This window comes from Anomaloglossus baeobatrachus, unplaced genomic scaffold (assembly GCF_048569485.1).
Source record: "Anomaloglossus baeobatrachus isolate aAnoBae1 unplaced genomic scaffold, aAnoBae1.hap1 Scaffold_3366, whole genome shotgun sequence".
In the NCBI taxonomy this organism is placed as follows: domain Eukaryota; kingdom Metazoa; phylum Chordata; class Amphibia; order Anura; family Aromobatidae; genus Anomaloglossus; species Anomaloglossus baeobatrachus.
Window position 1 is genome coordinate 25,477 of NW_027442741.1, and position 14,130 is coordinate 39,606.

Genomic DNA, 14,130 nt, shown 5'->3' on the forward strand with positions numbered 1-14,130 from the left:
TTACTATCAAAGGTTAGAGGGGGGCTTTCTCAGAGGGCTTTTTACAGTTTTTCTATTCCCAATTAGCCGTTTAAGTGTACTTATTGAAAGTAGTAATTCTTTCATAGGCCGCCCTTTCTTAGTATTTGACGTTCCTTATATTGCGGTATGAGGCTTCGCAGTAGGTTGCAAACATTCATCACCCATGACTGTCCCCAATTGAGCTCAGAAGCTCAATGTCTATCATGACCTCTCTTTTAGAATGTCCAAGAGCAAGCAAACTATTCCTCCAGGAGAGGGCGCCAACAGACTACTAAAGAGATCATCATTACTCAAAGAAAACCCCAAAAACCAATGCATGATAGGAATAAACAGGTAACTTTCTTTGGAGTGGAAGCGGAGAGATCGCACCAGATGCCAATTCTAGATGTTATCACACCTGTGGTCACTGCAGCAGCAGGTGAATCCACTTTGTCCAAAAGGGATCTATTCCATTCAATTGCAAATGATCTAGATAAGACAGAGAACTGCAGCACGGGGACATAGCCGAGTTGGTCAGGTTGAGTGGTGATGAGTTTGCTATTTGGATGAATAAAGAAAGTCAAAAGTGTGAAAGATAAAAAACAAAAGGAGGAAGTGTGAAAAGTGAATGGGCCAAATTGAGGTGCATATGAAGACGTATGCTTTCTTCCAATTCATTAAATCGGGCTAATATGAATCAGGTGAATTGAGTTCTGCTTTTGGAAACTGGGTTAAGAAGGGGTGCACCGTTCCTGGAGGTACTGCAATACCAGGTCAATGCGTGGAGTGGACAGAGCAAGCTCTTTTTCCATCTCCCTGTTCTAAAAATCCATTTAATATATGGTCCCCAGATAGGGGACGTATCAGATATTAAACTGATAAGAACAGATACTACACTTGATCTTAGCCAAAAGGCCGAGAAGCGATAACCAGAATTGGTTTGGGCCTCGAGTGGCACCCTGGCCTATGCCGGACACATCTTAGGGAGAGAGAGCGAGAGGGAGACAAACCCACGCCTACACAAGACATTTTGTCACCCAAGCCAACCCTTGAAAAGGCTGCTTTGCAGAGCCAAAACAAGAAGAATGGTGCGTTTTGCAGCCGCCGCCCACTGCAATGAATCTGAATAACTCCTCCTTTAGGGCGCAAGCAACTCCCCTCCCCCTTGCAGTCTTTCCAATTCACGATACAAAAAGACGGACAGGACAGGTTGCCTGACTTTCCGTCACTGCCACCCTTTGCCATCCTTACCCGTAGAAAGCCCTTTCATCATCCCCAAACCCTAATCTTTTCCCTTTCCTTCCCAGCCCCCAAACCCTGCCCTCTGTACCTTTCTCACCACCCGCTTCCCTTCTCCTGTCATCCCCCTACCACCCGGGAAAAAAAGAGATTGCCCCCTCCTTCCACTAGCCCACCCTCCCACCCAAAGAACAACTTCTGCGCAGCTTGTTTTCTAGGCAGCAGCGCTATTGTGATGTCATCGGGGGGCATTGTGACAAGCCGCCAGTGTTCCGTCTCTTCATGTTGTGCACAGTTCAAACGGAAAATACATCAACAGGCAGACTACAGAAAAGCTTACTATCAAAGGTTAGAGGGGGGCTTTCTCAGAGGGCTTTTTACAGTTTTTCTATTCCCAATTAGCCGTTTAAGTGTACTTATTGAAAGTAGTAATTCTTTCATAGGCCGCCCTTTCTTAGTATTTGACGTTCCTTATATTGCGGTATGAGGCTTCGCAGTAGGTTGCAAACATTCATCACCCATGACTGTCCCCAATTGAGCTCAGAAGCTCAATGTCTATCATGACCTCTCTTTTAGAATGTCCAAGAGCAAGCAAACTATTCCTCCAGGAGAGGGCGCCAACAGACTACTAAAGAGATCATCATTACTCAAAGAAAACCCCAAAAACCAATGCATGATAGGAATAAACAGGTAACTTTCTTTGGAGTGGAAGCGGAGAGATCGCACCAGATGCCAATTCTAGATGTTATCACACCTGTGGTCACTGCAGCAGCAGGTGAATCCACTTTGTCCAAAAGGGATCTATTCCATTCAATTGCAAATGATCTAGATAAGACAGAGAACTGCAGCACGGGGACATAGCCGAGTTGGTCAGGTTGAGTGGTGATGAGTTTGCTATTTGGATGAATAAAGAAAGTCAAAAGTGTGAAAGATAAAAAACAAAAGGAGGAAGTGTGAAAAGTGAATGGGCCAAATTGAGGTGCATATGAAGACGTATGCTTTCTTCCAATTCATTAAATCGGGCTAATATGAATCAGGTGAATTGAGTTCTGCTTTTGGAAACTGGGTTAAGAAGGGGTGCACCGTTCCTGGAGGTACTGCAATACCAGGTCAATGCGTGGAGTGGACAGAGCAAGCTCTTTTTCCATCTCCCTGTTCTAAAAATCCATTTAATATATGGTCCCCAGATAGGGGACGTATCAGATATTAAACTGATAAGAACAGATACTACACTTGATCTTAGCCAAAAGGCCGAGAAGCGATAACCAGAATTGGTTTGGGCCTCGAGTGGCACCCTGGCCTATGCCGGACACATCTTAGGGAGAGAGAGCGAGAGGGAGACAAACCCACGCCTACACAAGACATTTTGTCACCCAAGCCAACCCTTGAAAAGGCTGCTTTGCAGAGCCAAAACAAGAAGAATGGTGCGTTTTGCAGCCGCCGCCCACTGCAATGAATCTGAATAACTCCTCCTTTAGGGCGCAAGCAACTCCCCTCCCCCTTGCAGTCTTTCCAATTCACGATACAAAAAGACGGACAGGACAGGTTGCCTGACTTTCCGTCACTGCCACCCTTTGCCATCCTTACCCGTAGAAAGCCCTTTCATCATCCCCAAACCCTAATCTTTTCCCTTTCCTTCCCAGCCCCCAAACCCTGCCCTCTGTACCTTTCTCACCACCCGCTTCCCTTCTCCTGTCATCCCCCTACCACCCGGGAAAAAAAGAGATTGCCCCCTCCTTCCACTAGCCCACCCTCCCACCCAAAGAACAACTTCTTCTGCGCAGCTTGTTTTCTAGGCAGCAGCGCTATTGTGATGTCATCGGGGGGCATTGTGACAAGCCGCCAGTGTTCCGTCTCTTCATGTTGTGCACAGTTCAAACGGAAAATACATCAACAGGCAGACTACAGAAAAGCTTACTATCAAAGGTTAGAGGGGGGCTTTCTCAGAGGGCTTTTTACAGTTTTTCTATTCCCAATTAGCCGTTTAAGTGTACTTATTGAAAGTAGTAATTCTTTCATAGGCCGCCCTTTCTTAGTATTTGACGTTCCTTATATTGCGGTATGAGGCTTCGCAGTAGGTTGCAAACATTCATCACCCATGACTGTCCCCAATTGAGCTCAGAAGCTCAATGTCTATCATGACCTCTCTTTTAGAATGTCCAAGAGCAAGCAAACTATTCCTCCAGGAGAGGGCGCCAACAGACTACTAAAGAGATCATCATTACTCAAAGAAAACCCCAAAAACCAATGCATGATAGGAATAAACAGGTAACTTTCTTTGGAGTGGAAGCGGAGAGATCGCACCAGATGCCAATTCTAGATGTTATCACACCTGTGGTCACTGCAGCAACAGGTGAATCCACTTTGTCCAAAAGGGATCTATTCCATTCAATTGCAAATGATCTAGATAAGACAGAGAACTGCAGCACGGGGACATAGCCGAGTTGGTCAGGTTGAGTGGTGATGAGTTTGCTATTTGGATGAATAAAGAAAGTCAAAAGTGTGAAAGATAAAAAACAAAAGGAGGAAGTGTGAAAAGTGAATGGGCCAAATTGAGGTGCATATGAAGACGTATGCTTTCTTCCAATTCATTAAATCGGGCTAATATGAATCAGGTGAATTGAGTTCTGCTTTTGGAAACTGGGTTAAGAAGGGGTGCACCGTTCCTGGAGGTACTGCAATACCAGGTCAATGCGTGGAGTGGACAGAGCAAGCTCTTTTTCCATCTCCCTGTTCTAAAAATCCATTTAATATATGGTCCCCAGATAGGGGACGTATCAGATATTAAACTGATAAGAACAGATACTACACTTGATCTTAGCCAAAAGGCCGAGAAGCGATAACCAGAATTGGTTTGGGCCTCGAGTGGCACCCTGGCCTATGCCGGACACATCTTAGGGAGAGAGAGCGAGAGGGAGACAAACCCACGCCTACACAAGACATTTTGTCACCCAAGCCAACCCTTGAAAAGGCTGCTTTGCAGAGCCAAAACAAGAAGAATGGTGCGTTTTGCAGCCGCCGCCCACTACAATGAATCTGAATAACTCCTCCTTTAGGGCGCAAGCAACTCCCCTCCCCCTTGCAGTCTTTCCAATTCACGATACAAAAAGACGGACAGGACAGGTTGCCTGACTTTCCGTCACTGCCACCCTTTGCCATCCTTACCCGTAGAAAGCCCTTTCATCATCCCCAAACCCTAATCTTTTCCCTTTCCTTCCCAGCCCCCAAACCCTGCCCTCTGTACCTTTCTCACCACCCGCTTCCCTTCTCCTGTCATCCCCCTACCACCCGGGAAAAAAAGAGATTGCCCCCTCCTTCCACTAGCCCACCCTCCCACCCAAAGAACAACTTCTTCTGCGCAGCTTGTTTTCTAGGCAGCAGCGCTATTGTGATGTCATCGGGGGGCATTGTGACAAGCCGCCAGTGTTCCGTCTCTTCATGTTGTGCACAGTTCAAACGGAAAATACATCAACAGGCAGACTACAGAAAAGCTTACTATCAAAGGTTAGAGGGGGGCTTTCTCAGAGGGCTTTTTACAGTTTTTCTATTCCCAATTAGCCGTTTAAGTGTACTTATTGAAAGTAGTAATTCTTTCATAGGCCGCCCTTTCTTAGTATTTGACGTTCCTTATATTGCGGTATGAGGCTTCGCAGTAGGTTGCAAACATTCATCACCCATGACTGTCCCCAATTGAGCTCAGAAGCTCAATGTCTATCATGACCTCTCTTTTAGAATGTCCAAGAGCAAGCAAACTATTCCTCCAGGAGAGGGCGCCAACAGACTACTAAAGAGATCATCATTACTCAAAGAAAACCCCAAAAACCAATGCATGATAGGAATAAACAGGTAACTTTCTTTGGAGTGGAAGCGGAGAGATCGCACCAGATGCCAATTCTAGATGTTATCACACCTGTGGTCACTGCAGCAGCAGGTGAATCCACTTTGTCCAAAAGGGATCTATTCCATTCAATTGCAAATGATCTAGATAAGACAGAGAACTGCAGCACGGGGACATAGCCGAGTTGGTCAGGTTGAGTGGTGATGAGTTTGCTATTTGGATGAATAAAGAAAGTCAAAAGTGTGAAAGATAAAAAACAAAAGGAGGAAGTGTGAAAAGTGAATGGGCCAAATTGAGGTGCATATGAAGACGTATGCTTTCTTCCAATTCATTAAATCGGGCTAATATGAATCAGGTGAATTGAGTTCTGCTTTTGGAAACTGGGTTAAGAAGGGGTGCACCGTTCCTGGAGGTACTGCAATACCAGGTCAATGCGTGGAGTGGACAGAGCAAGCTCTTTTTCCATCTCCCTGTTCTAAAAATCTATTTAATATATGGTCCCCAGATAGGGGACGTATCAGATATTAAACTGATAAGAACAGATACTACACTTGATCTTAGCCAAAAGGCCGAGAAGCGATAACCAGAATTGGTTTGGGCCTCGAGTGGCACCCTGGCCTATGCCGGACACATCTTAGGGAGAGAGAGCGAGAGGGAGACAAACCCACGCCTACACAAGACATTTTGTCACCCAAGCCAACCCTTGAAAAGGCTGCTTTGCAGAGCCAAAACAAGAAGAATGGTGCGTTTTGCAGCCGCCGCCCACTGCAATGAATCTGAATAACTCCTCCTTTAGGGCGCAAGCAACTCCCCTCCCCCTTGCAGTCTTTCCAATTCACGATACAAAAAGACGGACAGGACAGGTTGCCTGACTTTCCGTCACTGCCACCCTTTGCCATCCTTACCCGTAGAAAGCCCTTTCATCATCCCCAAACCCTAATCTTTTCCCTTTCCTTCCCAGCCCCCAAACCCTGCCCTCTGTACCTTTCTCACCACCCGCTTCCCTTCTCCTGTCATCCCCCTACCACCCGGGAAAAAAAGAGATTGCCCCCTCCTTCCACTAGCCCACCCTCCCACCCAAAGAACAACTTCTTCTGCGCAGCTTGTTTTCTAGGCAGCAGCGCTATTGTGATGTCATCGGGGGGCATTGTGACAAGCCGCTAGTGTTCCGTCTCTTCATGTTGTGCACAGTTCAAACGGAAAATACATCAACAGGCAGACTACAGAAAAGCTTACTATCAAAGGTTAGAGGGGGGCTTTCTCAGAGGGCTTTTTACAGTTTTTCTATTCCCAATTAGCCGTTTAAGTGTACTTATTGAAAGTAGTAATTCTTTCATAGGCCGCCCTTTCTTAGTATTTGACGTTCCTTATATTGCGGTATGAGGCTTCGCAGTAGGTTGCAAACATTCATCACCCATGACTGTCCCCAATTGAGCTCAGAAGCTCAATGTCTATCATGACCTCTCTTTTAGAATGTCCAAGAGCAAGCAAACTATTCCTCCAGGAGAGGGCGCCAACAGACTACTAAAGAGATCATCATTACTCAAAGAAAACCCCAAAAACCAATGCATGATAGGAATAAACAGGTAACTTTCTTTGGAGTGGAAGCGGAGAGATCGCACCAGATGCCAATTCTAGATGTTATCACACCTGTGGTCACTGCAGCAGCAGGTGAATCCACTTTGTCCAAAAGGGATCTATTCCATTCAATTGCAAATGATCTAGATAAGACAGAGAACTGCAGCACGGGGACATAGCCGAGTTGGTCAGGTTGAGTGGTGATGAGTTTGCTATTTGGATGAATAAAGAAAGTCAAAAGTGTGAAAGATAAAAAACAAAAGGAGGAAGTGTGAAAAGTGAATGGGCCAAATTGAGGTGCATATGAAGACGTATGCTTTCTTCCAATTCATTAAATCGGGCTAATATGAATCAGGTGAATTGAGTTCTGCTTTTGGAAACTGGGTTAAGAAGGGGTGCACCGTTCCTGGAGGTACTGCAATACCAGGTCAATGCGTGGAGTGGACAGAGCAAGCTCTTTTTCCATCTCCCTGTTCTAAAAATCCATTTAATATATGGTCCCCAGATAGGGGACGTATCAGATATTAAACTGATAAGAACAGATACTACACTTGATCTTAGCCAAAAGGCCGAGAAGCGATAACCAGAATTGGTTTGGGCCTCGAGTGGCACCCTGGCCTATGCCGGACACATCTTAGGGAGAGAGAGCGAGAGGGAGACAAACCCACGCCTACACAAGACATTTTGTCACCCAAGCCAACCCTTGAAAAGGCTGCTTTGCAGAGCCAAAACAAGAAGAATGGTGCGTTTTGCAGCCGCCGCCCACTGCAATGAATCTGAATAACTCCTCCTTTAGGGCGCAAGCAACTCCCCTCCCCCTTGCAGTCTTTCCAATTCACGATACAAAAAGACGGACAGGACAGGTTGCCTGACTTTCCGTCACTGCCACCCTTTGCCATCCTTACCCGTAGAAAGCCCTTTCATCATCCCCAAACCCTAATCTTTTCCCTTTCCTTCCCAGCCCCCAAACCCTGCCCTCTGTACCTTTCTCACCACCCGCTTCCCTTCTCCTGTCATCCCCCTACCACCCGGGAAAAAAAGAGATTGCCCCCTCCTTCCACTAGCCCACCCTCCCACCCAAAGAACAACTTCTTCTGCGCAGCTTGTTTTCTAGGCAGCAGCGCTATTGTGATGTCATCGGGGGGCATTGTGACAAGCCGCCAGTGTTCCGTCTCTTCATGTTGTGCACAGTTCAAACGGAAAATACATCAACAGGCAGACTACAGAAAAGCTTACTATCAAAGGTTAGAGGGGGGCTTTCTCAGAGGGCTTTTTACAGTTTTTCTATTCCCAATTAGCCGTTTAAGTGTACTTATTGAAAGTAGTAATTCTTTCATAGGCCGCCCTTTCTTAGTATTTGACGTTCCTTATATTGCGGTATGAGGCTTCGCAGTAGGTTGCAAACATTCATCACCCATGACTGTCCCCAATTGAGCTCAGAAGCTCAATGTCTATCATGACCTCTCTTTTAGAATGTCCAAGAGCAAGCAAACTATTCCTCCAGGAGAGGGCGCCAACAGACTACTAAAGAGATCATCATTACTCAAAGAAAACCCCAAAAACCAATGCATGATAGGAATAAACAGGTAACTTTCTTTGGAGTGGAAGCGGAGAGATCGCACCAGATGCCAATTCTAGATGTTATCACACCTGTGGTCACTGCAGCAGCAGGTGAATCCACTTTGTCCAAAAGGGATCTATTCCATTCAATTGCAAATGATCTAGATAAGACAGAGAACTGCAGCACGGGGACATAGCCGAGTTGGTCAGGTTGAGTGGTGATGAGTTTGCTATTTGGATGAATAAAGAAAGTCAAAAGTGTGAAAGATAAAAAACAAAAGGAGGAAGTGTGAAAAGTGAATGGGCCAAATTGAGGTGCATATGAAGACGTATGCTTTCTTCCAATTCATTAAATCGGGCTAATATGAATCAGGTGAATTGAGTTCTGCTTTTGTTGGAAACTGGGTTAAGAAGGGGTGCACCGTTCCTGGAGGTACTGCAATACCAGGTCAATGCGTGGAGTGGACAGAGCAAGCTCTTTTTCCATCTCCCTGTTCTAAAAATCCATTTAATATATGGTCCCCAGATAGGGGACGTATCAGATATTAAACTGATAAGAACAGATACTACACTTGATCTTAGCCAAAAGGCCGAGAAGCGATAACCAGAATTGGTTTGGGCCTCGAGTGGCACCCTGGCCTATGCCGGACACATCTTAGGGAGAGAGAGCGAGAGGGAGACAAACCCACGCCTACACAAGACATTTTGTCACCCAAGCCAACCCTTGAAAAGGCTGCTTTGCAGAGCCAAAACAAGAAGAATGGTGCGTTTTGCAGCCGCCGCCCACTGCAATGAATCTGAATAACTCCTCCTTTAGGGCGCAAGCAACTCCCCTCCCCCTTGCAGTCTTTCCAATTCACGATACAAAAAGACGGACAGGACAGGTTGCCTGACTTTCCGTCACTGCCACCCTTTGCCATCCTTACCCGTAGAAAGCCCTTTCATCATCCCCAAACCCTAATCTTTTCCCTTTCCTTCCCAGCCCCCAAACCCTGCCCTCTGTACCTTTCTCACCACCCGCTTCCCTTCTCCTGTCATCCCCCTACCACCCGGGAAAAAAAGAGATTGCCCCCTCCTTCCACTAGCCCACCCTCCCACCCAAAGAACAACTTCTTCTGCGCAGCTTGTTTTCTAGGCAGCAGCGCTATTGTGATGTCATCGGGGGGCATTGTGACAAGCCGCCAGTGTTCCGTCTCTTCATGTTGTGCACAGTTCAAACGGAAAATACATCAACAGGCAGACTACAGAAAAGCTTACTATCAAAGGTTAGAGGGGGGCTTTCTCAGAGGGCTTTTTACAGTTTTTCTATTCCCAATTAGCCGTTTAAGTGTACTTATTGAAAGTAGTAATTCTTTCATAGGCCGCCCTTTCTTAGTATTTGACGTTCCTTATATTGCGGTATGAGGCTTCGCAGTAGGTTGCAAACATTCATCACCCATGACTGTCCCCAATTGAGCTCAGAAGCTCAATGTCTATCATGACCTCTCTTTTAGAATGTCCAAGAGCAAGCAAACTATTCCTCCAGGAGAGGGCGCCAACAGACTACTAAAGAGATCATCATTACTCAAAGAAAACCCCAAAAACCAATGCATGATAGGAATAAACAGGTAACTTTCTTTGGAGTGGAAGCGGAGAGATCGCACCAGATGCCAATTCTAGATGTTATCACACCTGTGGTCACTGCAGCAGCAGGTGAATCCACTTTGTCCAAAAGGGATCTATTCCATTCAATTGCAAATGATCTAGATAAGACAGAGAACTGCAGCACGGGGACATAGCCGAGTTGGTCAGGTTGAGTGGTGATGAGTTTGCTATTTGGATGAATAAAGAAAGTCAAAAGTGTGAAAGATAAAAAACAAAAGGAGGAAGTGTGAAAAGTGAATGGGCCAAATTGAGGTGCATATGAAGACGTATGCTTTCTTCCAATTCATTAAATCGGGCTAATATGAATCAGGTGAATTGAGTTCTGCTTTTGGAAACTGGGTTAAGAAGGGGTGCACCGTTCCTGGAGGTACTGCAATACCAGGTCAATGCGTGGAGTGGACAGAGCAAGCTCTTTTTCCATCTCCCTGTTCTAAAAATCCATTTAATATATGGTCCCCAGATAGGGGACGTATCAGATATTAAACTGATAAGAACAGATACTACACTTGATCTTAGCCAAAAGGCCGAGAAGCGATAACCAGAATTGGTTTGGGCCTCGAGTGGCACCCTGGCCTATGCCGGACACATCTTAGGGAGAGAGAGCGAGAGGGAGACAAACCCACGCCTACACAAGACATTTTGTCACCCAAGCCAACCCTTGAAAAGGCTGCTTTGCAGAGCCAAAACAAGAAGAATGGTGCGTTTTGCAGCCGCCGCCCACTGCAATGAATCTGAATAACTCCTCCTTTAGGGCGCAAGCAACTCCCCTCCCCCTTGCAGTCTTTCCAATTCACGATACAAAAAGACGGACAGGACAGGTTGCCTGACTTTCCGTCACTGCCACCCTTTGCCATCCTTACCCGTAGAAAGCCCTTTCATCATCCCCAAACCCTAATCTTTTCCCTTTCCTTCCCAGCCCCCAAACCCTGCCCTCTGTACCTTTCTCACCACCCGCTTCCCTTCTCCTGTCATCCCCCTACCACCCGGGAAAAAAAGAGATTGCCCCCTCCTTCCACTAGCCCACCCTCCCACCCAAAGAACAACTTCTTCTGCGCAGCTTGTTTTCTAGGCAGCAGCGCTATTGTGATGTCATCGGGGGGCATTGTGACAAGCCGCCAGTGTTCCGTCTCTTCATGTTGTGCACAGTTCAAACGGAAAATACATCAACAGGCAGACTACAGAAAAGCTTACTATCAAAGGTTAGAGGGGGGCTTTCTCAGAGGGCTTTTTACAGTTTTTCTATTCCCAATTAGCCGTTTAAGTGTACTTATTGAAAGTAGTAATTCTTTCATAGGCCGCCCTTTCTTAGTATTTGACGTTCCTTATATTGCGGTATGAGGCTTCGCAGTAGGTTGCAAACATTCATCACCCATGACTGTCCCCAATTGAGCTCAGAAGCTCAATGTCTATCATGACCTCTCTTTTAGAATGTCCAAGAGCAAGCAAACTATTCCTCCAGGAGAGGGCGCCAACAGACTACTAAAGAGATCATCATTACTCAAAGAAAACCCCAAAAACCAATGCATGATAGGAATAAACAGGTAACTTTCTTTGGAGTGGAAGCGGAGAGATCGCACCAGATGCCAATTCTAGATGTTATCACACCTGTGGTCACTGCAGCAGCAGGTGAATCCACTTTGTCCAAAAGGGATCTATTCCATTCAATTGCAAATGATCTAGATAAGACAGAGAACTGCAGCACGGGGACATAGCCGAGTTGGTCAGGTTGAGTGGTGATGAGTTTGCTATTTGGATGAATAAAGAAAGTCAAAAGTGTGAAAGATAAAAAACAAAAGGAGGAAGTGTGAAAAGTGAATGGGCCAAATTGAGGTGCATATGAAGACGTATGCTTTCTTCCAATTCATTAAATCGGGCTAATATGAATCAGGTGAATTGAGTTCTGCTTTTGGAAACTGGGTTAAGAAGGGGTGCACCGTTCCTGGAGGTACTGCAATACCAGGTCAATGCGTGGAGTGGACAGAGCAAGCTCTTTTTCCATCTCCCTGTTCTAAAAATCCATTTAATATATGGTCCCCAGATAGGGGACGTATCAGATATTAAACTGATAAGAACAGATACTACACTTGATCTTAGCCAAAAGGCCGAGAAGCGATAACCAGAATTGGTTTGGGCCTCGAGTGGCACCCTGGCCTATGCCGGACACATCTTAGGGAGAGAGAGCGAGAGGGAGACAAACCCACGTCTACACAAGACATTTTGTCACCCAAGCCAACCCTTGAAAAGGCTGCTTTGCAGAGCCAAAACAAGAAGAATGGTGCGTTTTGCAGCCGCCGCCCACTGCAATGAATCTGAATAACTCCTCCTTTAGGGCGCAAGCAACTCCCCTCCCCCTTGCAGTCTTTCCAATTCACGATACAAAAAGACGGACAGGACAGGTTGCCTGACTTTCCGTCACTGCCACCCTTTGCCATCCTTACCCGTAGAAAGCCCTTTCATCATCCCCAAACCCTAATCTTTTCCCTTTCCTTCCCAGCCCCCAAACCCTGCCCTCTGTACCTTTCTCACCACCCGCTTCCCTTCTCCTGTCATCCCCCTACCACCCGGGAAAAAAAGAGATTGCCCCCTCCTTCCACTAGCCCACCCTCCCACCCAAAGAACAACTTCTTCTGCGCAGCTTGTTTTCTAGGCAGCAGCGCTATTGTGATGTCATCGGGGGGCATTGTGACAAGCCGCCAGTGTTCCGTCTCTTCATGTTGTGCACAGTTCAAACGGAAAATACATCAACAGGCAGACTACAGAAAAGCTTACTATCAAAGGTTAGAGGGGGGCTTTCTCAGAGGGCTTTTTACAGTTTTTCTATTCCCAATTAGCCGTTTAAGTGTACTTATTGAAAGTAGTAATTCTTTCATAGGCCGCCCTTTCTTAGTATTTGACGTTCCTTATATTGCGGTATGAGGCTTCGCAGTAGGTTGCAAACATTCATCACCCATGACTGTCCCCAATTGAGCTCAGAAGCTCAATGTCTATCATGACCTCTCTTTTAGAATGTCCAAGAGCAAGCAAACTATTCCTCCAGGAGAGGGCGCCAACAGACTACTAAAGAGATCATCATTACTCAAAGAAAACCCCAAAAACCAATGCATGATAGGAATAAACAGGTAACTTTCTTTGGAGTGGAAGCGGAGAGATCGCACCAGATGCCAATTCTAGATGTTATCACACCTGTGGTCACTGCAGCAGCAGGTGAATCCACTTTGTCCAAAAGGGATCTATTCCATTCAATTGCAAATGATCTAGATAAGACAGAGAACTGCAGCACGGGGACATAGCCGAGTTGGTCAGGTTGAGTGGTGATGAGTTTGCTATTTGGATGAATAAAGAAAGTCAAAAGTGTGAAAGATAAAAAACAAAAGGAGGAAGTGTGAAAAGTGAATGGGCCAAATTGAGGTGCATATGAAGACGTATGCTTTCTTCCAATTCATTAAATCGGGCTAATATGAATCAGGTGAATTGAGTTCTGCTTTTGGAAACTGGGTTAAGAAGGGGTGCACCGTTCCTGGAGGTACTGCAATACCAGGTCAATGCGTGGAGTGGACAGAGCAAGCTCTTTTTCCATCTCCCTGTTCTAAAAATCCATTTAATATATGGTCCCCAGATAGGGGACGTATCAGATATTAAACTGATAAGAACAGATACTACACTTGATCTTAGCCAAAAGGCCGAGAAGCGATAACCAGAATTGGTTTGGGCCTCGAGTGGCACCCTGGCCTATGCCGGACACATCTTAGGGAGAGAGCGAGAGGGAGACAAACCCACGCCTACACAAGACATTTTGTCACCCAAGCCAACCCTTGAAAAGGCTGCTTTGCAGAGCCAAAACAAGAAGAATGGTGCGTTTTGCAGCCGCCGCCCACTGCAATGAATCTGAATAACTCCTCCTTTAGGGCGCAAGCAACTCCCCTCCCCCTTGCAGTCTTTCCAATTCACGATACAAAAAGACGGACAGGACAGGTTGCCTGACTTTCCGTCACTGCCACCCTTTGCCATCCTTACCCGTAGAAAGCCCTTTCATCATCCCCAAACCCTAATCTTTTCCCTTTCCTTCCCAGCCCCCAAACCCTGCCCTCTGTACCTTTCTCACCACCCGCTTCCCTTCTCCTGTCATCCCCCTACCACCCGGGAAAAAAAGAGATTGCCCCCTCCTTCCACTAGCCCACCCTCCCACCCAAAGAACAACTTCTTCTGCGCAGCTTGTTTTCTAGGCAGCAGCGCTATTGTGATGTCATCGGGGGGCATTGTGACAAGCCGCC

The 14,130-nt window shown here is 46.3% G+C and overlaps 9 non-coding genes across 9 annotated transcripts; all 9 read right to left on the reverse strand.

The window, feature by feature from the left end:
• Positions 1-736: 736 nt before the first annotated feature.
• Positions 737-927, reverse strand: LOC142271398 (U2 spliceosomal RNA). The gene has a single exon (XR_012736457.1). It is a non-coding gene; the product is annotated as a U2 spliceosomal RNA (small nuclear RNA).
• A 1,384-nt stretch (positions 928-2,311) lies between these two features.
• On the reverse strand, positions 2,312-2,502 carry LOC142271399 (U2 spliceosomal RNA). The gene has a single exon (XR_012736458.1). It is a non-coding gene; the product is annotated as a U2 spliceosomal RNA (small nuclear RNA).
• Positions 2,503-3,889: 1,387 nt separating this feature from the next.
• LOC142271401 (U2 spliceosomal RNA) lies at positions 3,890-4,080 on the reverse strand. The gene has a single exon (XR_012736460.1). It is a non-coding gene; the product is annotated as a U2 spliceosomal RNA (small nuclear RNA).
• Positions 4,081-5,467: 1,387 nt separating this feature from the next.
• On the reverse strand, positions 5,468-5,658 carry LOC142271388 (U2 spliceosomal RNA). The gene has a single exon (XR_012736448.1). It is a non-coding gene; the product is annotated as a U2 spliceosomal RNA (small nuclear RNA).
• Positions 5,659-7,045: 1,387 nt separating this feature from the next.
• LOC142271402 (U2 spliceosomal RNA) lies at positions 7,046-7,236 on the reverse strand. The gene has a single exon (XR_012736461.1). It is a non-coding gene; the product is annotated as a U2 spliceosomal RNA (small nuclear RNA).
• A 1,390-nt stretch (positions 7,237-8,626) lies between these two features.
• On the reverse strand, positions 8,627-8,817 carry LOC142271403 (U2 spliceosomal RNA). The gene has a single exon (XR_012736462.1). It is a non-coding gene; the product is annotated as a U2 spliceosomal RNA (small nuclear RNA).
• A 1,387-nt stretch (positions 8,818-10,204) lies between these two features.
• Positions 10,205-10,395, reverse strand: LOC142271404 (U2 spliceosomal RNA). Its single transcript, XR_012736463.1, has one exon. It is a non-coding gene; the product is annotated as a U2 spliceosomal RNA (small nuclear RNA).
• A 1,387-nt stretch (positions 10,396-11,782) lies between these two features.
• LOC142271405 (U2 spliceosomal RNA) lies at positions 11,783-11,973 on the reverse strand. The gene has a single exon (XR_012736464.1). It is a non-coding gene; the product is annotated as a U2 spliceosomal RNA (small nuclear RNA).
• Positions 11,974-13,360: 1,387 nt separating this feature from the next.
• On the reverse strand, positions 13,361-13,551 carry LOC142271406 (U2 spliceosomal RNA). Its single transcript, XR_012736465.1, has one exon. It is a non-coding gene; the product is annotated as a U2 spliceosomal RNA (small nuclear RNA).
• Positions 13,552-14,130: the final 579 nt, after the last annotated feature.